Source organism: Hyaena hyaena, unplaced genomic scaffold (genome assembly GCF_003009895.1).
Source record: "Hyaena hyaena isolate Hyena2069 unplaced genomic scaffold, ASM300989v1 scaffold_289, whole genome shotgun sequence".
In the NCBI taxonomy this organism is placed as follows: Eukaryota; Metazoa; Chordata; class Mammalia; order Carnivora; family Hyaenidae; genus Hyaena; species Hyaena hyaena.
Genome location: NW_024080920.1, coordinates 418,883 through 444,752, shown reverse-complemented (window position 1 = coordinate 444,752; position 25,870 = coordinate 418,883). Strand labels below are relative to the sequence as shown.

Here is a 25,870-nt window from a genome sequence, read left to right as displayed (position 1 = left end):
GGAATGGCTTCCTAGCTCAGGAAGAAAAAAAGCAGTTCTTGACCCAGGCCTTCTAGCTGTTAGCCTATGTTCCATAGCCAGGAAATGGCAAGAGGTTTTTGGTCAAGGTTCTCTCCTCTTCTTAAACTTTGGGCCCCAGCCTTTTGGCCTACTTGCTCTGGTTAGTACTTTCTGCTTCTCTGCTGAGGAGTGTCCCACTCTCCTCCAGGGGGTTCTTCCCCCTTGGCACCCACACAAGTCCCTTTAACTGGTTTAGGCAAGCCTGCTTCCTCACTAAGTCCTGGCCATTTGATTCCTATGTCTACCACCCCCATCTCTCTATCTTTGCTCTACTAACACTGTTCTCCTTGAGGTCAGCACTTGAGGTCCTAATCAAAATCCAACAGTCTTTTCTCAGGTGATCTTCCATCACCTTTCAGTATCATTGGACACTATTGACCAAATTTTTCTGGAAATTCTATTTTCCTTTGGCTTTATAAAAAAAAATCATTTCCCTATCTGTTTTGGCCACTCTCCCTACTGTTCTTCCTCTCATATCCTAAACATAGATCCTGTCTTCAGTGTGATCACTGACTCTTTACACATGTTCTCTCTAGGCATGTAGAAATGCAATACAATATTATAAACTTATTATTTCAAGTGATATCTCTCTGGGTTTGGCCCCCAAATCTATATCTCTAGCTCTAACCTATTAAGATCTAGACCAACATTTCCAGCTGCCTACGACTTCCACTGATGTCATTCCCCTCCCACACCCCTGAACCTCATTCTTACTGTTGACTGCCCTTATCTTGTTAATGGCACAAACCACTTTCCCAGTTAAATAAACTCAAAACATAAAAAAACTTTTTATTTTGAAATAATTTTATATTTATAGAAGAGTTACAAAGACAGTGCAGAGAATCCTTGTACACTCTTCACCCAGCTTCCTCTAATGTTAGCATCTTAAATAATCATGGTACATTGACCAAATCAATACAATTCAGTAAGCTATAGACTTTATGCAAGTGTCTCTAGTTTTTCCATTAATGTCCCTTTTTTCTGTTCCATATTGCATTTCATTGATATGGTCTCCTTAGTTTCTCAGCCTTTTCTTGACTTTCATGACGTTGAGTTTTGAGGAGTACTGATTAGGTATTTTCTAAAACATTCCAGCAATTTTGATGTGCCTTATTTTCTCATGATTAGACTGAGGTTATGGATTTGGGGGAAGAATACCACATAAGTTATGTGTCCTTTGTATCACAGCATATCAGGGTATATATGACTTATTGCTGGTGATACTAATTTTAATCACGTAGGGTAGTGTTTACCAGATTTCTCCACTACAGTTACTATTTTTTTTTCTTATTTTGACCATTCTTGCTCTTGTCAGAAGCAATTCATGAAATCCAGGCCACTCTCAAGGGAGAATTAAGTTCCACTTTCTAGAGGGAGGAGTATCAAAGAATTAGTGGATATATGTTAAAACTACTACAGTAATTAATTACATATTTTGGCTGACATTCTTATAGGCTGTGCAAATATCTTGTTTCTCCTTAAAGTTTCATCCACTAATTTTAGCAATCAGTGGATCTTGCCAGCAGTAATTATTACTATGATGTTCAAAAGATAATTTTGTAAGGTTTATTTATTTATTTTGAGACAGACAGAGGGAAAGTATGAGTGGGGGAGGGACACACACACACACACACACACACACACACACACACAAAATCCTAAGCAGGCTTTGTGATGTTAGCACAAAGCCCCATGTAGGACTTGATCCCGTGAACCATGAGATCATGACCTGAACCAAAATCAAGAATTGGATGCTTAACTGACTGAGCCACCCAGGTGCCCCTAAAGGTAATTTTTAAATTCCCTCATTCTTCCTACAAAAAAAAAAGCCTTTTAAATAAATTTAAATATTTTTAATACATAAAAAATAATAATTCTTGAAAATATGTTTCATCTCCTTCATTTATTTATTTAGCCATTTATTTATACCAGTATGGATTAATACAGATATATTTTCTTTTGGGAGGTATAACCCAATACTACCACTATTTATTTTGTTGTTCAAATTGTTCCAGCTTTGGCCACTGAAACTTTTTTCAAGTTGGCTCCTATCTTCTTTTGACCTGACTAGGGAGCCGTTTTGACCCACCTCTTTCCTTCTTATCCCTCTGGCAAGCTAATCATGAACCTACTGTAACAATTTCTTCCTTATCAACTTACTTCAGGACCTACTGCAGTAGTAACCCACTTATCTGCCCAGCCTATTTCTTTTTCTTCCAACTCATCCTAAGCATTACTCTTAAATTACTCTTCTGGAAATTAAACACTGCTCTGATTACAACATCCTCTTGTTCAAAACCTTTCAATGACTCTCACTACTTAAAAACTCCTTGACCTGACATTCAATAGTTTTAACAATAAGGCCCAATTTGACTATCGGGCTGCTTTTCCAATTGCTTATCTTTCTAAATCCTTTGTTCTCTTTGTCGCAGCTGTTAGCTCTACGTGCAGATGACTTCCAATTTCTATCTAGCCTTAACTACATCATTTTAAGCCATTAAAAAATCTTTTAAGTTTATTTTTTGAGAAAGAGCACGAGCATGCCTGTGCAAGCGCAAACCGGGGAGGAGCAGAGAAAGTCAGAGAGACAGAGAGGAAAAAGATCTCATGCAGGCTCCCCACTGTGAGCATAGTGCCTGAAGCATGCCTCCAACTCACAAATTATGAGATCATGACCTGAGCTGAAATCAACAGTCAAACGCTTAACCGAATGAGTTACCCAGGTGCCCTGCCATTATAAAATCTTTATTGGTTTCTTTAACTTACAAAAGTAATGTATGTTCAATGGGAAGAATTAAAACAATACCTAAGTGGTTAAAACAGAAATGAGTATCTGACTCTCCTCTGCCCTCTGCTTTCCTCAGGTTTGGTTTTAAGAATGAAATGGCTTTTGGGGTTCCTGAGTGGCTCAGTCAGTTAAGAATTAGACTTCAGCTCGAGTTGGATCTCACAGTTCAGTTTGTGAGTTCTAGCCCTATATTGGGCTCTGTGCTGACAGCTCAGAGTCTGGAGCCTGCTTCAGATTCTGTGTCTCTCTCTCTGTCCTTCCCCCCTCAAAAATAAATAAGAATAAAAAAAAGAATGAATTGGCTTTTCCTGATTGCTCAGTATCTCTCCTATCTCCCTATTAAGTTACTATGTCATAGCAAACAGATTTAGAGGCATACCTCTTAAGAGTTTATAATGTGAACTATTGGGACCTTATCAAAACAAAAAGCTTCTGCACTGGAAAGGAAACAATCAACAAAACCAAAAGGCAACCGAGGGGTTGTGAAAAGATAGCTGCAAATGACATATTGGATAAAGGGCTAGTATCAAAAATCTATAAAGAACTCACCAAACTCCACACCCGAGAAACAAATAATCCAGTGAAGAAAGGGGCAGAAGACACGAATAGACACCTTTCCAAAAAAGACATCCAGATGGCCAACAGACACATGAAATGATACTCATCATCACTCCTCATCAGGGAAATACAAATCAAAACCACACTGAGATGCCACCTCACGTCAGAGTGGCTAAAATGAAAAAATCAGGAGACTAAAGATGCTGGCAAGGATGTGGAGAAACAGGAACCCTCTTACACTGTTGGTGGGAATGCAAACTTGTGCAACTGCTCTGGAAAACAGTGTGGAGGTTCCTCAAAAAATTAAAAATAGAACTACCCAATGATCCAGCAATAGCACTGCTAGGAATTTACCCAAGGGATACAGGAGTCCTGATGCATAGGGGCACATATTCCCCAATGTTTATAGCAGCACTTTCAACAATAGCCAAATCATGGAAAGAGCCTAAATGTCCATCAACTGATGAATGGATAAAGAAGATGTGGTTTATATATACAATGGAATACTACTTGGCAATGAAAAAGAATTAAATCTGGCCATTTGCAGCAACATGAATGGAACTGGAGGGCATTATGCTAAGTGAAATAAGTCAGTCAGAGAAAGACAGATACTATATGTTCTCACTCAAATGCTCATCTTGAGAAACTTAACAGAAAACCATGTGGGAGGGGAAGGGGAAATAAGTTACAGAGAGAAAGGGAGGCAAACCATAAGAGACTCTTAAATACTGAGAACAAACTGAGGATTGATGGAGGGTGGGGGAGAGGGGAAAGTGGGTGATGGGCATAGAGGAGGGCACTTGTTGGGATGAGCACTGGGTGTTGTATGGAAACAAATTTGACAATAAATTATATTTTTTAAAAAAGAGTTTATAATACAAGTCAGAAAAGGTTAAACCCAGAAAAATAGATCTTTATCTTTGCATTGCAACCTATGCTTTCAAAGCTTTTTCCTTATATTATCTCATTAAATCTCTGACAATGCTAAGAGATAGAAATAATATCTCTTTTAAAAATAAAGGATTTTAGGGGCACCTGGGTGACTCAGTCGGTTAAGTGTCTGACTTCAGCTCAGGTCATGATCTCACAGCTCGTGTGTTTGAGGCCCACATCAAGCTCTGAGCTGTCAGCACAGATTCTGTGTCTCCTTCTCTCTCTGTCCCTCCCATGCTCCTACTCTGTCTTTCCTTCAAAAATAAACATTTTTTAAAAATTCAAAAAAATAAAGGATTTTATTTTTTTGAAGAGCAGTTTTAGATCTATATCAAAATTGAGGGGAAGGTACAGAAAGTTCCATATGTCTCCTGTTCCCACAAATACATAGCCTCTCCCATTATCAACATGCTCCACCTTGTGGTATATCTGTTAAAACTGATGAATCTACAATGATGCATCATAATCACCCAAAGACCAGTTTACATTATGGCTCACTCTTGGTGCTGTACATTCTATGGGTGTGGACAAATGTAAAATAACATGTATCCATCATTATAGTATCATATAGAATATTTTCACTGCCCTAAAAACCCAGCATCTATTCTTTACCCCATTTTTACAGAGAAGAAAAAAAGGAAACGCTGCAAAGGTAATTAGCTCTCCTAAAGTCCCCTAGCCAGGGCTGCATCCCAAATTTCCTGACCCCTTTCCTACTTTACCTCATAAAAAGACCGTACTGAAAACCACAATGAGCAACAACACTAATGGGAGGAAGGCCAGAAGCCAAAGAAAACCACTCAGAATGTTGACACATCAGTGATCATGGCTTTACCTTGGGGAATGTGAGAATAATTTTGTTCCCTTGCTTCCCAGTGGTGGAAGTGAGACTGCAGGAGATCTCTAAAAAGGAAATAAGAAACAGAAATGTATCTGATCGGTGTGATGGCATTCTGTTTTCAAAGAAATGCTCTGCCTTCCCAGAGCTACAGGGCTCTACAGAACTTGAGAAGGAAGTGAGAAGAACTGAGTGAAGTATAGTCAGTCCAGTCAAAACTTGGGGTGTTCATCAGGAGCAAGACTGGCCGGAAGGGTGGCTCCAGGTATCTGGCAACATTTCCATAGCCAATTAATTTCACTAACATGTTGATGTGCATACCTGATTGCAAAATATGGGAATTATGAGGTAAAAGCTATATCTTCTGGGTAGGCAGAGATGAGTCATATCATCTATATTCCAAATGATATATGAAAATAGTAACTTTTATGTTTTATGCATTTTAACGCAATAAAAAAGATATATATCTTGGACATCTTTTCATGTCAATCCATTTTGGATCTTATCTTCTCCTCCTTTTAAAAGGCTGCCTAGAGCACCTGGGTGGCTCAGTCAGTTAAGGGTCTGACTTTTGGTCGCCGCTCGGGTCATGATCTCACAGTTTGTGGGTTTGAGCCCCACATTGGGCTCCCCACTGACAACGTGGAGCCTGCTTGGGATTCTCTCTCTTCCCCCTCTAAAGCTTATGTGCTCTTTCTCAAATAAACTTTTAAAAATTCTTTTAAAAATTAACTGTTAAAAAAAAAAAGGCTGCCTATATGTATGTTGTGGAATGGATGGATGTATCATGATTTATTTAATCAGTTCCCATTGATGGAGACTTATGTTGCAGCTATTACAACAGTATAATACAATGTTATAATATTGTTACTATTTATTTATAGCTATTATAATATCTTGTTAAAAAAGTCTTTATACACTTATTCATTTCTTTTTTTAATGTTTATTGTTATTTATTTTGAGAGAGAGTGCACGCATGCATGTGTGAATGGGGAAGGGGCAGAGAGAGAGGGAGAGAAAAAATTCCAAGCAGGCTTCATGCTGTCAGCGCAGAGCCAGACCTAGGAATCAGTCTCATGAACCACGAGATCATGACCCGAGCAGAAATCAAAAGATGGATGCTTAATCACCTGAGCCACCCAGGCGCCCCTATTTCTTTAGTTTAACAAATTTCTGAAAGTAGAATTTCTGAGGGGGTCACTGGCTATATACACATTATATTGCCAGCTGTTTTTCCAGAGAGGCTGTGACAATGTATATAGTACTTCCCAACAGGAGGTGGGGAGTACTCAGGTTTTGAAGTTAGAAAGACCTAGATTAGGGGTACCTGGGTGGCTCAGTCAGTTAAGCGTCCAACTTCGGCTCAGGTCATGATCTCACAGTTTGTGGGTTCGAGCCCCGCGCCAGGCTCTGTGCTGACAACTAGCTCAGAGCCTGGAGCCTGTTTTTGATTCTGTGTCTCCCTCTCTCTCTGACCCTTCCCTGCCTATGCTCTCTCTCTCTCAGAAATAAATAAAACATTAAAAATTTTAAAAAAGACCTAGATTAGTTTTAAGGACAGCTGATTATATGACCTTTAGTGAGTTATCCTTCTTTTCTTTTTTGGAGGGTGGAGGCGAGGGAGGCAGAATCTTTTTTTTTTTTTAATGTTTTATTTATTTCTGAGATAGAGAGAGAGAGACAGCGTGATCAGGGGAGGGTCAGAGAGAGAGGGAGATACAGAATCTGATGCAGGCTCCAGGCTCTGAGCTAGCTGTCAGCAGAGAGCCCAATGCGGGGCCCAAAGCCACAAACCATGAGATCATGACCTGAGCTGAAGTCAGACACTTAACCAACTGAGCCACCCAGGCACCCTGAAAATATTTTTTAATGTTTATTTATTTATTTTGAGAAAGAGAAAGAGAGCCCACACACACACATGCAAGCAGGGAAAGGGGCAGAGAGAGAGAGGAGAGAAAGAATCCCAAGCAGGCTCTAAGATCTTAACTTGAAGCTGGAAGTGGGCTTGATCCCATGAACCATGAGATCATGACCTGTGCTGAAATCAAAAGTTGGATGCTTAGCTGACTGAGCCACCCAGGCACCCCAGGGAGAGAGAGAATCTTATCAGTGTGGAGTGCAAGGTGGGGCTCAATCCCGCGACCCTGGCATCATGACCTGAGCCAAAATCAAGAGTCAGATGCTTAACCAACTGAGCCACCCAGGTACCCCAAAATCCCTTTTCCTTCTGGAGATGTAATATTACCTACTTTACAGAGCCAGTGTTAGAATTAAATAAAATTATGTGTGTAAAATTGTTCACAGCATGCCTGACACATATAACAAATGGTAGCTGAGTTTTGTTCTGTTTTGTTTTATGTTGCTCTCTCCTCATTTACTTTGTTTCCATCTAGTCTACAGTATTCATCAGTCCCAAATTCCCTGGTCACTAAAAAAGAGCTTGGGATACTAACTTGAGGTTTTCTAGTCAACAGCAAGAGATATCGCCCTCTTACTGAGTCTGTTTCCTAGGAAAGCCTTAAAGCCAATTTCCAGAGCTCTATCTTTAGTGACTAAATCACAAAAAGACAAACTCTCCCCATCTCAATGATCTTTCCTAGAATATTAATCAGGCCATGCTTATTCCTCAGACCACTGTCCATCAGGCTGTTTCAACAGTGGTCTTTCTGTACTTTAAAACAGGACACTGCATTAAGCCCTGGAGGCTACAGAGGTCCTATGGAAAACAGATGGGAAACAGACCCAAGACACATGCACCCTTGGACACTGGGGAGTCCAGAGTGAATTATCTCCCCTGTATACTTCCACAATATGGCCCCAAAGAAGAAGGACTAAAACTGGATCATGGATTTTTAGGGCTGTAAGTTCTAAAAAGTATTGATTTAGGGTTGAAATTAACCAAGACCTAGTAGTGACTAAAAAGGCCAGTTATAACTCTCCAAACTGCCGAAAGGGGGCAGTGTAGTGTTATGGTTAAGAGCACAGGCTTTGACTCCACACTTGGGCTTGAATCTGGGCTTTGCTATTTATTAGCTATGTGACCTTGGGTCTCACTTGCCTTCTTTGTAGATTAAGAGTATACCTTCTTCATACTGTTGACAGGATTAAATAAAAATGTGTCTCCAGTGGCAAACACATAGTAAGTGCCCATAAACAGCAGGGCACACATCACAGGGTATATAGTCAAATATGATAGTCAGATATGACATGAGGTAACTAAGTAAAGGGGACAAGAAGATTTAATTAGTTAATTAATTAATTTGACAGATATCTAGCAAATTTTTACTGTGTGTAAGGCACCTTATGAGGCACAGGAGACATAATAGGAAGTGAAAGTAGATATGATATCTGCCTTCATGAAACTTGGCCTTCACAAGGACCTATATGGATAGAATAATTATACAAACATATATGAAGTTATAAATGTTAAAAGTGCAATAAGGAGAAGGCCACTGACAAAGTCTAGAGTCTGAAGGAAGCCCTCTGTGATGAAATTATAGCTGAGCTAAGATCTGAAAGATGATGAGTAAGAGTCAACCAAAAAGATAGAAGGTACAGAGAAAGCATTCCAGGCAGAAGGGACAACATGTGCAAAGGCACTAAAACAGAATGGAGTCTGGGACATCAAAGAAATGGAGGAAAAGCCAGTAAGGTTGAATGCAGTGATGAGGGTTAATGTGGTATGAGGTGAGCTGGAGAAGAAGGCAGGAACCAGACATAAGGCTTCGCAGGCCAAGTTAAGGACTTGATTCTTTATAATAAGAGCAAGGGGGAAGCTGTTGAAATACAAGGGACTGTACTGGGCATCCCTACTACTTCGCAAGACTTTTCTTTGATATCTCCTTTCATGGAGAGAAAGGGACAGGGCTTCACACAATTCCTGCTGTGGTCATTCAGGAGAAGTGAGCAAAAAAAATAATCTGCAACAGATCTCTTCTCAAAACAGAATGAGGCCCTCTGAATCCTCATTGACCAAGGAAGAACTAGGCATAAAGAGGAATGTGAGTGCGGTATTCAGGGCTGTGAGACTCTCATCAGAAATCCTATACTGGTCATGGGTTGTCACTACAGAACTCCTAATGTTTTCTGGTGGCTGCATAGCCAGGTCCCTAGCCAGCCTCCACATCTCAGATTCCCTGCCCCATCAGCTTCTCCACTGCATTGGTTGGATATAGTGACTAAGGCATTAATAGCTACTAAGATGGGATGGTGGAGGTTCAGCACTCCTGTGGGCAGGGGCAGAGCCTTGAGGTGGGTTCAGCTTTGCAATAAGCAGCTCTCAACTTCTGTGTGCCTTCCTGGTTAGCTAGCTCACAGCATCCATAGTACATCCAGTGTGTTTGTCTGGGCACATGTGCACAGAGTACACAGTCTTCACAATCTTTCCTTTGTAAGGGGAGAAATTAAGAGTGGAGATCCTAAGCAGCACAGGAATGCTAAAGCACCAGAAGGTAATAGCTGAGTTCTTGCTCTCATAGATTTTTTTTAACTTGGCTGGAAAGAGAAAAGGGTCTAAGAGTGCTAGAGTGGCCTGCCCTACCCCTCCTCCAACTTCTCCCAGCCCACAGCCCAGCTAAACAGGAAATCAGGCCTGGGTCCTTGCCAGGGCCCAGGCTGGGGCAGGAAGCTCAGGAAACAAGTCTGACTTCAGCATAGAAGGCTGCTTAGAAATCCCTGGGAAGGTAAAATAAACCCATCCCCTGCTGAATTCTCTCCCAGAGGAAAACACTAGACTTGCCTCCACACTCTCACATGGTCAAGCATAAGTCTAGCAGGATTCAGAGAGCAGATCCAGAAGCTTCACAGGGGAGATGGTGTTGTCTCAGTGAGAAGAGACTCCAAATAAGCATTCTCCCTTCAGAGAAACAAAGGGCTGCCATGAAGCAGGGTGAATACCTGTAGTGTGAAGTCATTCTGGGAACATCTTGGGCTGATAAGTTAGGAAATGATGCTATAGGATAAGGGCAGTGGTAGAAAAAGTAGGGCCTAGAGGAGAAAGACCTAGGGCTATCTGTAATACCTGTGGGGGATGTGCGCAGAGCATTGGCAGGGTTCTTTGCTGTGCAAATGTAAAGGAAGCTCCTGATTGGAGTGAGGCAATGACAAGCAATGGTTGCTCAAAGCATTAGATGAAAGCCTGAAGGGAACAAGTGCTATGGAGAGATTAGACTAACTATACCACTATACCACTATTTAATCTGAATTTCACAAAAAGTGGGACAACCCATATGTTCCTGTGCCTCCTTCATGAATGTGATGCGCTAGGAAGTACACAGCACACCTCGGAAGTATTCTTCACAAAAAAGTTGAGTCTGAATCTAATCAGACCTTAAGATATAATTACCAGTTTGCAGAAATACAGAAGACAGAGAGGGTTATAAATGAAATAATTATTCACAGTAATCTAGGGGGTGGGGCATCAAGAGTCTGAGAACAAGTTTAGCCCTGGGTTGATCATTGTTGAAGTTGGGTGAGTATTAGGGAACTCATTTTACCTTTACCTCTATGTTGCATATGTTGAGATTTTCTATAACAAAACATTTTTAAAATTTGAAGCTCTTGCAGACTAGAAACTACCTTCTCGAGTCCTCACTGGGGAGAGTAGCAGAAACATGGACATTTTCAATTGTTTCTTGGGCCCTGAAAGTTGGCTCATGGGAGCTGAAACAGCAGCAGGACATTATCCTCCTAACATCAGTACTGGGGCTTTCAAGGAAGGCCCCACTCTGCCAAAAGAACTCTACAACAATCATGGTAGGGAGGGGCAGGAGCAGGACTCCTCTAGTCAATGGAACCCCTTTGGGAATCAGTGGGAGCACAGAACACTTCCATCTCTAGCTTGGTATCACAGCCCTGCCAATGAGGCCAGGGACTTTCCTCATTTGATGATGAGAAGAATAAGCCATCTTTTCACCCTCTCCTATAAAAGCTCCCTTGGATAAAGGACCTGAACGTGAGACAGGAAACTATCAACACCCTAGAGGAGAAAGCAGGAAACAACCTCCTTGACCTCCACTGCAGCAACTTCTTACTTGACACATCCCCAAAAGCAAGTGAATCAAGAGCAAAAATAAACGATTGGGACCTCATCAAGATTAAAAGCTTCTGCACAGCAAAGGAAACAACCCACAAAACTAATAGGCAACCAACGGAATGGGAAAAGATAGTTGCAAATGACATATCAGATAAAGGGTTAATATCCAAAATCTATAAGGAACTCACCAAACTCCACACCCGAAAAACAAACAACCCAGTGAAGAAATGGGCAGAAGATATGAACAGACACTTCTCCAAAGAGGACATCCAGATGGCCAACAGACACATGAAACGATGCTCAGCATCCCTCCTCATCAGGGAAATACAAATCAAAACCACACTGAGATACCACCTCATGCCAGTCAGAGGGGCTAAAATGAGCAAATCAGAAAACTCTAGATGCTGGCGAGGATGTGGAGAAACGTGCACCCTCCTATACTGTTGGTGGGAGTGTAAACTGGTACAACTCCTCTGGAAACCAGTGTGGAGGTTCCTCAGGAAACTAACAACAGAACTCCCCTATGACCCAGCAATAGCACTGCTAGGAATTTACCCAAGGGATACAGAAATACTGATGCATAGGAGCACATGTACCCCAATGTTCATAGCAGCACTCTCAACAATAGCTAAAACATGGAAAGAGCCTAAGTGTCCATCAACGGACGAATGGATCAAGAAGATGTGGTTATTCTATACCCTGGAATACTACATGGCAATGAGAAACAATGAAATCTGGCCATGTGTAGCAACGTGGATGGAACTTGAGGGTGTTATGCTGAGCGAAATAAGTCAGGCAGAGAAGGACAAATATATGTTTGCACGTATAGGAGGATTAGGAGGAACTTAACTGAGGAACAAGGGAGAGAAGAGGGGGGAAATGGTGGGGGAAAGGGAGAGAGGCAAACCATGAGAGACTCTTGAATGCTGACAAAAACTGAGGACTGATGGATGTGGGGGGGAGGGGGGATGGGCATGGAGGAGGGCACTTGTGGGGATGAGCACTGGGTGTTATGTGGAAACTAATTTGACAATAAACTATTTGTAAAAAAAAAAAAAAAAAAAAAAAAACTCCCTTGGGAACCATTGACAAAAAAATGGAAAACACCAACCCCTTAATCACCATCAACCCTTAGATCAGAAATGATAGGGTAATTTGCAGTTCATTTTCATGTACATGATCTTATTTATTTTATAAATAGCCTGAAAGAGTTTAGGAGCTTGGCTAAAGGTCATAACAAAAGGGGTAAATCTAGAATGTACCCAGTCAACTTCCCACTACAGCTGTGTACAGATCCTGCCCTGAGGCAGTGCCTCTCATTAGCTCACTCTGATCTCCATAGCCCCTCAAGTACACACAAGCCAATTCTTGTGGGAGTTCCCTGAGACTGTCTTACTGCTATAGTTCAGTTCCTTGGAAATAAAGGATCTGAAACATGAGGTTCCATTAGGAAGTTGACAGGGAGGCTGATAGATGGTTCCTGACTGGTTCCCTTTGGTGCCACTGTTTGCTACCTTCACTATCACGTCCCAACTTGTCCCCCTTCCTGACTCCACATAATTCTTCCTCTTTTTTCCCAAGCCACTGACCACTACCACCTCCCCACATCATTATCCCCACTTGGCCTTTCTCTGAGCTTATGATATCCTCTGAGCCAGGGCTGGAAGCAGCAGACAGCTGAGGCCAGAGAGGACTTTCTGGAAGCTGAAATCCTTAGGCAACACCTTTGTGGGTTGTAAGAGGTCCAGTAGAGGACCTTCTCTCTAGCTGCTGCAATCTACATGCCAGTGTGGCTGCTGGCTTTCCCACTAGAGGAAGGCCTTCCCCTGGATAGAATAGCTTGTAGCATCTGGCTTTTGTGGTAAGGAGAATGTGAAGCCAATGCCTAACACACAAAGAACAAGACATCCAGGTTGGCACTCTTTTCTCTCTCCAAGAGCTCCAGATATTTCCTTCCATTTCCAGGAGGATGTGTGCAAGTCATATCATGTTGGAAGACTCAGATAGGAGCTCTTCATCGGGAGAGTCAAGTTGCTCACCAGATATTACATGTCACACATCACAACTCTGTTAACTCTATTAATAGCTGTTAATAGCAACTCCAGTCTCAACAACAAAGCTAGCAGCACAGTCAGCTCTGCTGCCTATGGGAGATAGGCTGGACCAGCCCTACTATGTTCTCCTATGTCCTTTACTCCTGAAAACTTACCTAATGCTGCACAGGGAGAGGATGGAGAAAGGTCAATTTCTAAGAGATTCAGACTACCAAATCTGGGAGCCCCCACCCCACTGGAGAACATGTAGCAAGTCACTCCTTTTTAGGGCATTCAAGGTCCTTCTCATTCTGTAGTCTGAGCTCAAATATTACCTTTTTTTTTTTTAGCTTTTATTTTTTTAAAGATTTTATTTTGGGGGCATCTGGGTGGCTCAGTCGGTCAAGCATCTGACTCTGATTTCTCCTCAGGTCTTGATCTCACAGTTCATGAGTTCAAGCCCTTCAAAAGGCTCTATGCTGATAATGCAGAGCCTGCCTGAGATTCTCTCCCTCCCTCCCTCTCTCAAAATAAATAAATAAACTTAAAAAAAGATTTTATTTTTAAGTAATCACTACACCCAATGTGGGACTCAAACTTAGAACCCTGAGATCAAGAATCCCATGCTCTACTAAGCTAGCCAGGTACCCCAACCATGACTTTCTCTCTTTTCTTCTTTTTAAATATTTATGTAAATTCTAGTTAGTTTAAATACAGTGCAGCATTGGTTTCAGAAATAGAATTCAGTGACTTATCGCTTACATACAATACCCAGTGCTCATCACAGGTATCCCCTTTAAGACCCATCACTCATCTAGACCATCCCTCACCCACCTCCCTCCAACAACTTTCAGTTCATTCTCTGTTTTTAAGAGTCTCTTATGGTTTGTTTCCCCCTCACTCTTTTTTCCCCCCATTTCCACATGTTCATCTATTTTGCTTCTTGAGTGAAATCATATGGTATTTGTCATTCTCTGACTTCCTTTGCTTAGCATAATATACTCTAACTCCATCCACATCATTGCAAATGGCAAGATTTCGTTCTTTTTGATGGCTGAGTAATATTCCACTGTATATAAATACCACATCTTCTTTATCCATTCTTCAGTCAATGGACATTTGGGCTGTTTTCATAATTTGGCTACTGTTGACAATGTTACTATAAACATTTGGGGTACATGTATCCCTTCAAATCTGTATTTTTGTATCCTTTGGGTAAAAATACCTCATAGTGCAATTGCTAGATTATAGGGTAGTTCTATTTTTAACTTTTTGAGGGACCTCCATACTGTAATCCAGAGTGGCTGCATCAGTTTGCATTCCCACCTATAGTGCAAGAGGGTTCCCTCTTTCTCTGCATCCTTGCCAACATCTGTTGTTTCTTGTGTTGTTAATTTTAGCCATTCTGACAGGTGTGAGGTGGTATCTCATTGTGGTTTTGATTTTTATTCCCCTGATGATGAGTGATGTTGTGCATCTTTCGTGTGTCTGTTGATCACCTGGATGTCTTCTGCCCATTTATTAACTGGATTATTTGTTTCTTAGGTGTTGAGTTTGATAAGTTCTTTATGGATTTTGGATCCCAAACATTTCTTTCTCATTGGAGTCTTACCTGACATCCCCAGTCTAATGTAGGAGGCTTTATTATTCTCTTTCATGTTATCTTGTTCTTGTCTTTTCCATCACTTGTCATAGTTTGTTATTGTAATTTTGTTAGCACACTTCATTTGTTTAGTATCTGTCTCTCCTACTGGACTTCCAGCTCATAAAGCCAGGGACCATGTTTGCTCTATTCATCATATTATTCCTTGTGTTTGGTACAGTGTCTTGCAGAGAGCAGATGTCCAATGGTACTTTTTTAAGATTAAAAAAAAATGTTTGTTTATTTATCTATTCTGAGGGAGAGTGCATGTGCATGAGCAGGGAAGGGGCAGAGAGAAGGAGAGAGAGAGAATCCTAAGCAGGCTCCATGCTGACAGTGCAGAGCCTGACATAGGGCTTGATCCCACAAACCTGTGAGATTATGACCTGAGCCAAAATCAAGAGTTGGACACTTAACTGACTGAGCCACCTAGGTGCCCCATAGGATTTTATTTTTAAGTAATCTCTACACCCAACGTGGAGCTTGAACTCACAACCCCAAGATCAAGAGTCACATGCTCTACTGACTGAACCAGCCAGGTGTCCCCCCAACAATAGTATTTTTTGAATAATGAATGAGTGCCCAAATTCATGTATCCCCTTGAATCTCCCACAATTCTCTACATGTACCTTCTATTCCACTCATTAACTCCCACCAACTCATTCTCCTCTGGGTCTCTACTTGGTCCCCTCCTTAGAATCACCTTCCAGCATCCTCTCCATTTTGACTCATCTTTAAAGAAACCAGCTGTACTCTTCTGTAGTTCTGTTTCATGACAGCAAGTCTCTTCTTTGTTGGACTATAAGTTCTGGAGGCAGAACTATCTGCCAAGGAGTTAAATGGGGCATTGGGTGATGAGACTCATAACATAGCACATAAAATTGGACCCACCAAACTGGGATATCGTATATATCAAGTTATGTGCTAGAGGTTATATAGGCTTTAGGGATGGTTGAGAGCTCACTAGAATAGTCAGGGAAGGCTTCCCCTGGAGAAAGGGAATTTATATAGTCTTCTGAAGGATACGTAGGGGTGGGATACACAGAGAAGGAAAGGAGAAGATTCTTAAGAAGAGAGGATGCCTTGGGACTCCTGGTTGGCTCAGTCAAAAGAGCATGTGACTCTTTAACTTGGAGTTATAAGTTTGAGTTCCATGTTGGGTATAGAAATTATTTAAACAAATAAACCTAAAAAAAGGGTGGGGAGAGGAGGCCTCAAGATGCCAATAGACAAGAAGAGGTGAGGAGCCTGGCTAGATCCAGAAGGAAAGTTGGTATGAATGGTAGAAAATATGGGCAGGTAGGAGGGGCAAAGCTTAGTGTAGATGCCTCAAAAGCCAGTGAAGACGTTTAAGCTGATGAAGAAGTTAATTAGGTCCCAAATTGTAAAGGAAATTGTCATGGGCCTGGGAGTCAGAATGCCTGAGTTCTAGTCTAGGCCATGCTAACCTCCAGCTGGGTAATAGCCAAGCCTATTTACCTTTCTGGGATTCTGCCTGCATATCTGTAAAAAAATGGACAAAAATGACTTTCCCAATCTACTTCACAAGGTGATTCAGGTGCTTTGGAAACATCTTTTCATCTACCTTAGAAAGAAATTTACAATAAGGATAATTGCATCTATAAACTTAGAATTCTAAAGAGAATGTATTAGGACCATGGACAGGTAAAATGGACAGTTGATACTTTGTTGAAAGAGAGAAAAGCATGAAGAATGTGGCATTTTTGTGATAGGCCTTGAAAGATAGGAAAGATTGGCAAACATATATTAACAGAAAAGTAGGAAAGTTGCTGCTCATGCTAAATTCCACAGTGAATGTTTTAGGTATGTTTATATTACACACACATAATACAGCCATGTTTATTGCTAGAGTGTTGTTCCTAGCTCCTCTTTAAGTGTGGCATTTTGCAAAGAGCAACATGTCTTCCAGGTCCCCTGGCCTCTGGTCCCCGTTTGAGAGCTGCTACTACAGGGAACAGGAGGCAACAAAGGCCAGAGATAGAAGCATGTTTATGCTTCCAACCCAGAGGACCTGGTTCCTCTTTGTGAAGCCACAGGTAATATTCAGTCTAACTACTTTTCCTTTCTTAACTCTAGTACTTTAGGCATTTGAAAACCTTGAAATGCTTTCCCTGCAACTATATATATATATATTTACAGCTGAAAGCCTCAGTTCTTCCAATTGTCCTTTTTTTTAAATTTTTAAAAATGTTTTATTTATTTCTGAAGGAGAGAGAAAGACAGCATTAGCAGGGGAGGGTCAGAGAGAGAGAGATACAGAATCTGAAACAGGCTCCAGGCTCTGAGCTGGCAGTCAGCACAGAGCCCAACGTGGGGCTCGAACCGACGAACCATGAGATCATGACCTGAGCCTAAGTCGGACGCTTAACCGACTGAGCCACCCAGGTACCCCGCAACTGTTCTCACATGGTATGGTTTTGACTCCTTTCTTCATTCCAATCACTTCCCCTCTTGAATAATGGCATCAACATAGAACACAGTACTTCAGATAGCACTGACCTATTTATTACCTCCACGGACCTGAACACAGCTCGACAGCATGTTAGCTTCGCTCATGGCCATGTCACATAGTAGGTTTACATGAAGTCTTCTGTCCATATAAGCACTAGCTCTCTGAAGGTCTATCCTAGCCTATCTAATCACACAGCCTCACCTAGATTCAAGTTCCACATTGCTGAATCCAGCCAGCTCCCTCTCTGAGAGTAAGAATCAATTACATAAATGTAGCATTTTTTTTAAGTTTATTTATTTACTTATTTTGAGAGAGAGAGAGAGAGAACAGGAGAAGGGCAGAGAGGGAAAGGGAAAGAGAAAATCCCAAGCAGGTTCTGCTCAGCACAGAGTTTGATTCAGGGCTCAATTTTATGACCATAAGATCATGACCTGAGCCAAAAGCAGGAGTCAAATGCTTAACTGAATGAGCCACCCAGGTGCCCCATGGCATAGTTTCTAATAAGTATGAAAACACCATCTCACTAGCCCCAGTGAATCCTTACTTGTATCAGCAGCCAGCCTAGCCCAAGATGTGACTCCAGGTTCTTGCCTTGATTCTACACTGCTAAGGCAAAGGCTTACTCTATTTCAGATGTATCTTGAGTCAACGTAACAATAGGTAGTTATTAAAGATGATCATGAAGCCTCAACTGGTAATAATAGAAGTACATTATCAATATTATGGATTGCAGCTGGCCTCATAGTAGTCTGCATCGGCTGGACCAGATGGGGAGGTCTAGGTTTAGTTCCAGGGATGAAAACCTCAAAGTATCTGCTTACAGCAGCCAGGATAACTGGAGATGTGGAAACCAGCCTCTAGGAAAATGGTAGGAGGAAAATGCAAGTCCTGTTTAGCCTGGGAAAAAGAGAGTGCTAAGGCTGTATAGTTCATGGTAGGGCCCTTCCTCTCCAGTAAATGCTGGCTTAAGGGTCTCGTCTTGAGTAGCCTATTCCTTCTCCTTGCTCCTTTAGTCAAGGGCTTATAGTTTCATCTGAAGTGTGGCTAACTACTTATATGGTACTTATAAGGTTTCTTCCTAAATCTGCCTCTTTTCCCCTCTTATTGGGTCTGCAGAGTCAGCAAGTTACTTCCTCTTGCTTGGCCTATCTATTTCCAAAGGATTATTAACTCTATATAGTGTCAATACTTCAAAAACCCATGCTAAAGATGAGCATAGGAAAGATCCGTTTTCTCCATTCATATCTTGAGAGCCATATCATAAGAGTCTAGCCCCTCCAGGAAACAGATTGCTGAGCCGGCTAACATCTCTAAGATTCTTCCTTTCCTGTGTTCTTTGCCTAGGATAATTATGATGGCTCAGGACTCAAGACTACCAGGATGGCAAGAAGAAATGATGTTTCCCCTGCGGCAGACATGGAAATCAATGACGTCACTCTTTCTCACTGAACCAGGACTCTGCTTCAGAATCCACCTTAAAACATGGTCCAGGCAGCCACTACTGATCAATGGGCATTGATACAAGGGGTGAAACCTGCTTATCGTTCATTCTTTAATAGCCCATGGAGGAGGGAGTCTAAAATGATTATTCGGGAATGCCTCTTGAGCTGCTGCGACCAGGGGGCATATTTAATAGTACTACAGGGGAAGTACTGAGGCACCCCACCTAATCAGGGAATCATTTTTTCAGCTTAAATTCCAATTGAGATGGGATTCCTTCTGATGAGAGATTTCTTTCTGATGAGTATAATCTTTGTAGTTTCTCCTGCTTAGCAGAACACAAAAGGGCAGAGCACAGCCCACAGGTAAAAAGAAATGGAATTGAGGCAACCAGCAGCCACACAAAGATTAAAAGTAAAGTACTAAATGGGTAAAGTGTACAGTATATGAATTATATCTCAATGAAACTGTCAAAAAAAAAAAAAGTTAAAGGTAAAAGTACTGGTTTCACCAGACTAACATGTAGTAGAGGGACTTGAAAGAAAGTAAAATGCCTTTAGTATTATCATGAGAAAAACTAAGCACTAGGTATTTACTTTTGCATTGACCGGTGTTCACCAAGAACTTCCTCCTGATGGCACTAAGTCCAGACCTTGACATAAAGCAGCAACATCTCATTACAGACTAATATGGCATAAAATGGTATGGGTTATAAAAGAGACTCAAAAGAACTGGGAACACTATAAATCTAGACTGAATCAAAAAAAGAGACTAATTTCTAAGACAGAATTTCCTAAAGAGTATTCCATAAACCACATTTGTTCTGTAAGACATTAAAAGATGTAACATGAAAAAAGGTCCCATGGAGCGCTTGGGTAGCTCAGTTACGTGTCCAGCTTTGGCACAGGTCATAATCTCATGGTGAGTTTGAGCTCCACATCGGGTATCCGGGCTGAAAGCTCAGAGCCTGGAGGCTGCTTCAGATTCTGTGTCTCCCTCTCTTTCTGCCCTTCCCCACTTGCACTCTCCCTCTCTCTATCAAAAATAAATAAACATTTTTTAAAAAGATGCCATAGATACACACACTTGAGAAACATTGGTTTAAACAAAGCTGGAAAGGTTTCTTTATTGCAGGACTTCTCAGAGCCTTTAAAACACTACTAAACATTGTGATGGGATAATGTGTAGTGTTTCCCAAAGGAATTTGTCTTTAGATCCTTTTTATTACCCCGTAAAGTATCTCAAAGGACCAATGTTTCTAAGTATTATACTATAGAAAATGCTGGTCTAAGCCATGCTTGGCTGAGGGCTTCACCAATTTCTTTACAAAGATAAAATTGGAAATTAATATGGGAACTATAAATCGTTTATAGTTTGCACATAATTACGTTTAAGTTAATTACACAATAAAATGTATATGGTTCTCACTCCATGATTCAGATGCAGTTAATTCAATAAATCTTAGTTAAAGTGAAATACCTTCAGGTATTGTTCTAAATAGATAGGTGGGGTGGACTCTGATTAGGACAGCCAAGAGCCTGGTGATGAAAACAGGAAAAATCAGGCCAGGTACCACAGTAGCTGGGCTTGTTTCTGCCTAGGTGTGGCCTTTTGTCAGGGCTGGAATGGTCAGAGAACACCCTTTGTGGCCATTAGTCCCATCTTAAACACATAAATACATCATTGTCATTATAGAAATTTAAAATTGACGTTCAATAACCACAACCACCTGATCCTCAACTTGCATTGCTAAATAACAACAGCAACAACAACAAATGCAATGACATATCTGCCTGAACTAGCTCCTAAGAATGTACCACCTAGAAGGAACTCCTACTTGGCCTCTGTCTACTGTCCCCCACACCAGACCCCATGAGCCTCCTTTCTAGTGGGCTTCTCCACTCCAGAGTCCCTCCCTAGAGCCTAGGAGTTCACTTGGCTGCCCCACAGTGAAGCCTTTGGGTCATGTGCCAATTTCTGAACTCCAGAGCAGAGCCAGATCCAAAGCTGGTCCTAGGTCGGCCTCCTTCCTTCCTTCCTTTCTCTGGCCCAGATGGCCACTTTCCCACTAGAGTCTCCTTTGGAAACAATGGCTTGAGAGCCTGCTGAGCCACACCTCTTGCTTCAGCCAGCATCTCTGAGTATCTGCTGTTAGCCTGATTCTCCTCTTCCTGTCCCCTTTGGGGGTCCCTGTACCCATTCTTCCAGGGTCTGCTGGAAGGCACGAAGCAGCTAAGCCCAAGAAGCTGAGTCTCCTATATCCTTTCCAGACACAAGGCTCCATCTGTCTTTTCAAGTAGGGGAGATGGTGCCTGAGGTGAATCAGGTTCAAGTGAAAAGGCTCTGTTTTCCATTTCTTTTCACTCTGGGCAATTGTCAAAAGCAGCAGGCAGCTAGGGACTGGAACTGATTCAGCCTGACACCCAGCTACCCATGGAAACACCTGCCAACAGAAACCACACTTGGGGCCTTTAAGAAGAGAAGTCACCTCTGAGCCTGCTCCCTTGGCACACCTTGCCTGGAAGATAGCAGCCTGGAAACTGCTTCTCTCCCAAGTACAGCTTTCCAGGCTGGTCTCAGAAAAGAGAGGTATGTGTTCTTTTCCTCTCTGACTCTTGCAAGTGAAGCAGTAACTCACACATCTATTCTAAAAGAAATCAGTGAAAGAGTCTAGCTCGACCAATTATAGAGAAAACGGTTATAAGCTTTACCAGGATGATGGTAAAAGGCCAGGCCAGAAACTGCAACATAAGGCAGTCTCTTAGCCAACAAAGGATTTTATTTTTCCTTCATCAAAGGGCTGCTGGGAAACAACAACAACAACAAAATACCATGGCTCCTTGCTGCCATCAATTTACTTGCATTCATCAAAGCAGTTTTCAGGAGAAAAATATTTACCGGCTGATGAGCACATGTCTCAGTATCCTTTGTGAGGCTGTTGGGGCCAGTGTCACTCTGGTCTTTGGCTCCAGGCCTTCTGGGTCCCTTCTAACCCTAAGAATGCAGTTTAAACAGCAGAGCAAAGGAAAACAGTAGCCTTCTCCCATATAAGCAGTCCCTGAAGACAAGAGGTACATAGACCCAACCCCATGGCCAACCACCACAGTTTCCTGAAGTGGTGGTGGTGCCTCTTACCTTCCAGACATCCATACCAGAAACCTGGGAGTCATCCTTGACTCCCTATCTCTCTACCAGACTTCCAGACAGGTACCGTATCCTTCTATTCCATTGCATTAAGATCTATGTATGTGTCCCTCCTCTCTTTCTGCTTTAGTGTAGGCTTTCATCATCTCTTGCCTGGATTATTATTGCACCACCTCCATATTAGTTTCCAACCTCCACTGTCACTTTCTCCTGTCTCTCTTCAGTATTGGAGTGATAGTCCTAAACTCAAATTTGATGTTATTCCCTTAATTATAACACTTCATTCATTCAAATGCACCCTTTTGTTTCTTCCTCCATGCCCTTTGGCTGGGCCCTTAGCCTCACCACATCTTATTGGTTTGCCAAGCTGCTAGTCTTCTTCTAAGAGCCAGTTCAGCAATGCCTCCTCTGTGAAGCCTTCCCCGATCACTCGATGAGAGCCCTTCCTGTTTTCCTTTGGCCCTGCTTGACCTGGTTCTTACTTCGTGCAGTGTTAATTACTCATAGTACCTAAAGCCATCTTGACTGTGTGTATTCCTGAATCAAGAATCTGTGTTGTCAAGCCCAGCACAACATCTGGCAGAAAGTAAGTACTTAGTGCTTATTGAGTGAAGAAAGGAATAGTAAAGGAGAAGGTGGAGGCCTGAGCAAATCTGATCCTCCCTTTGGAATACAGGAAAAGAGAAGAGGATGTTCCTCTTCCCAAAACCTGAGTAATACTACTGGGTTATAGTCCCAGACCACAGGATACACGTAGGTCAATTTCCCTTAGTGGCTTCCTGCTACTTTTACAACGTTCTCTCTGCCACCTTCAGGAGGTACTATGGCCTACTCACTGAATTACTGTTTTGACCACCCCCAGCCCTGAGTGTCAAGAGGCAAGAAGAGTCTGAGATATCTTTCCAAACTCACATGATCAAAGGGTCAAAACCTCAGCATTCTTCATCTTCTCCTAAGAGAGGTGCCACTATTGCTCAGGAACACCCTCCACTGATTTCCACTCTTTCCTGACATATATCTAATAGCTTCCTCTAGCTCTTTGAGCCCATCCTTCTCCTGGCCACCTACTGGAGAAATCTCATTTGTCTCTATCCTTAAAGTATCCAGAAATGAGCATAAGCTTGTGAACTAAACAAATGAGTTAATGGATAATATGGGTTTCAAGGAGAACAGCATATCTTTTAGGCATAGACCCCATCTGTTGCCATATGCTTGTGTGTGTGTGTGTTTATGTGTGTGTGTGTGTGTGTGTGTGTGTCTTAGGTCTTTGAGAGTACAGGAGGTAAGGTTTTGCCTGACATAATTAAGTCCTTAAAAGCTCCATTCCTGCCTCCCCCCCAACAAATCTCTTCCTTTCCAATTGCAGCCAAAGAAAAGATATAGACTGTGAGGCTGCACCAACCAGCCCAACAGACAAATAGGGCCAGAGAGACTATCCCTGCTGCTCACACAAACAACAGCCCAAATTCAACCCAATTGCTCAACAGAGAGCCTTGGATATCTGGGAGCTTCCCTAGATCAGTGAGGTGTGTGTGTGGTTTGGACACAGAACTGAGTACAAGGTGTGCCTATCCCTGGAAGTTTCTTTGGAAAATCTGTGCTCAGAAACACTCAGAATTGTCTAGGAGATGAACACAGAAGGAGCGGAGCACAGGGACTAGGTCTCCAAGAGCAATTCTCATTCCTTTCATAAGGAGACAGGAAAAGACCCTGGGGAACTCTCAGTGATAGGCCCAGGCCTGGATCAGCTGCTGAGATGTAGCCAGGCCAATTAAGTTATTGTGATGGGAAAAGAAAGGAAGCCATTCCTTTCAGGCAAACTCCCACCCCAGACAAGAGGCTCCGTGCAGCTGTGGCAACAGCAGCAGCAACAACAGGGCAGGGATCTCTTCCTCTTCTTCCCACTAGCTGGGAACTAATGCTTAAATTAGCACCTTGGAAACACCCAGATCTGCTGGCTGTGCCTTCTCTCCCAGCTCCTGCCACTCTCTTAGACCTCCTTTTCAAACCTGAGGTTCTCTTTCAAGTAAATTTAAAAAATAAAAATAAAAATCTTCTTCCCTAGAAGAGCTTTTCAAGTAAGGAATGCTTTCTGGATTCTTTCCACCGCTATGGGTGAGGAAGGGTTATTTAATGATGGAGTCCCTGTGACAAGGCCTCTATCAGAACAGCTTGGTCCAGAAAGGAGCAATGATGCTGATACCTGCATTTTGCCTTGTTTCCATTAAGGCTAAAGGAGACAGCCCCTGCTCTGCCCTCAGAGGGGCAGGCCCACACTGAAGGAGTAAGTATGAACAATAAAATTCTGCCAAACTGTATCTGTGTTGCTAACCACCGTGTCCCCAATACCTAGTGTAAGATCTGGAACACAGCAGATTCTACACAAATATTTGGTGAATGAATTAGCTAAATCAGTGATATCAACTCCCTATGATATTCCTTAGAAGACAGAGTGAAGAGCTATTGCTTAAATTTTAAAGAGATGGTTTGTCTTCAGTTCATAAATGAAAAAACGGAATCCAGAGAAGAGAGACTTCCTAGAGGTGTCAATAAATAATGGCAAGAAATAAAATAGGTCACAGTTGAGTCTGAGCCTGGGACTCTAGTTCTTATGGTCTACCTAAATACCTCTAAAGAGCCACTTTGCTCTTCTCTTCTGTGGTATAACATTTTGACTCCTTATGCCCTGAAATGAAGGCTCTTTCAGAAATGCTACACATGAGTCTGCTAGTCTCAATAATGCACAGAGCATTTAAAGAGTTCTGGGGATCCCCTAGACTTCAGCCTGGAAATAGAGGTCAAGAGGCAGAAATCTACAGGACACAGAAAAAGGTCTGAAGGCAACCACAAATTTTCTGATGAGTGCCTCCTTGCATAAGCACTTTTAATCCAGAGTCACACAGATCAGAGCACTTCAGGAGTTTTCTGGGAGGACACTATTTACTCAAACTATCATTAAGAATTTCAGGCAATAACAAAGATAACTAAGAAGCCCTTGTGACCTCATTCCTTTCCCCCTTTCCTTGGACAACTATTGATTACCTTCTTAGGAACCCCAGATGGGAGGCAAAAACCAACTCATTGTTTTCTTCTCCTGACTAACTTGGAACTCCTTTTCCTCCTATTTCATCCATCCTCCCTTTTGTTTCTTGATTAGATGCTTAGAACTGGAAAGGCCATCTAGTTTGACAAGCCAGGTTGGCTGGAAAGATAATCCAGAAAGGAATGTTGTCTTAAAAACCAGCCTAAAGTTCTTCAAGTTCAAGGGAGACTTCTCAGCAGGATTTTCTGGCCCCCAAATATTCCAAAGATGGCATCAGGCTAGGAAAAAAAGTCCATCAGCGTCTCTCTCCCCAGTTTAATACTGTATACTTCTGTAAAGCTTCTCTGTTTGGGCTTCTAGAACTAAGTAGTAACAAAAAGGAGAGAAAAGGCCACTCATCTCCTGCTAGGTGGCTCCTAATGATCCTCTCTACCATCCCCCAAAAGGTGTGGCTTAGAGTTGGTCACGGGTCCCTGCCAAAATCTGTCTGGTCAGCTGTAATGGGCAGGTTACTTACTCAGGAAGCTACAAAGCACATCTGTTAGCCAGGGGGATAGGGACCCAAAGGGGGAACATATTCCTCATCTCCCCACCTAACATAAAAGGAGGAGCCTTAGAGAGGCCCAGATCTTCAAGCTTTAAAGAGCTCTGCTAGACTCCAGCAGAGCTCAGAGAATAGGGCATCCACGCCTTCAGGTTCCTGGCCAGCCCAGCCTCCTTCCAGCTCCCCCTCAGGCTCCAAGGAGGAAGGGAGAAGGAAAAGTGAACAGAGCGGGGCACTCCCTCCCTTCCCCCTCTCCCTATACCAGCTGGCTAGGCCTCCGCGGCGCCTCTCGGCCCACTGCCCACCGCCGGTCGTACAAGCCAGTCAGGTAGCCCCCTAA

At 42.3% G+C, this 25,870-nt stretch overlaps 1 protein-coding gene across 5 annotated transcripts in view; it reads right to left on the bottom strand.

Moving 5' to 3' along the window:
- FAM219A (family with sequence similarity 219 member A) overlaps positions 1–25,870 on the bottom strand; it is a 57,676-nt gene that overhangs the window by 30,505 nt on the left and 1,301 nt on the right. The window lies entirely within an intron of this gene.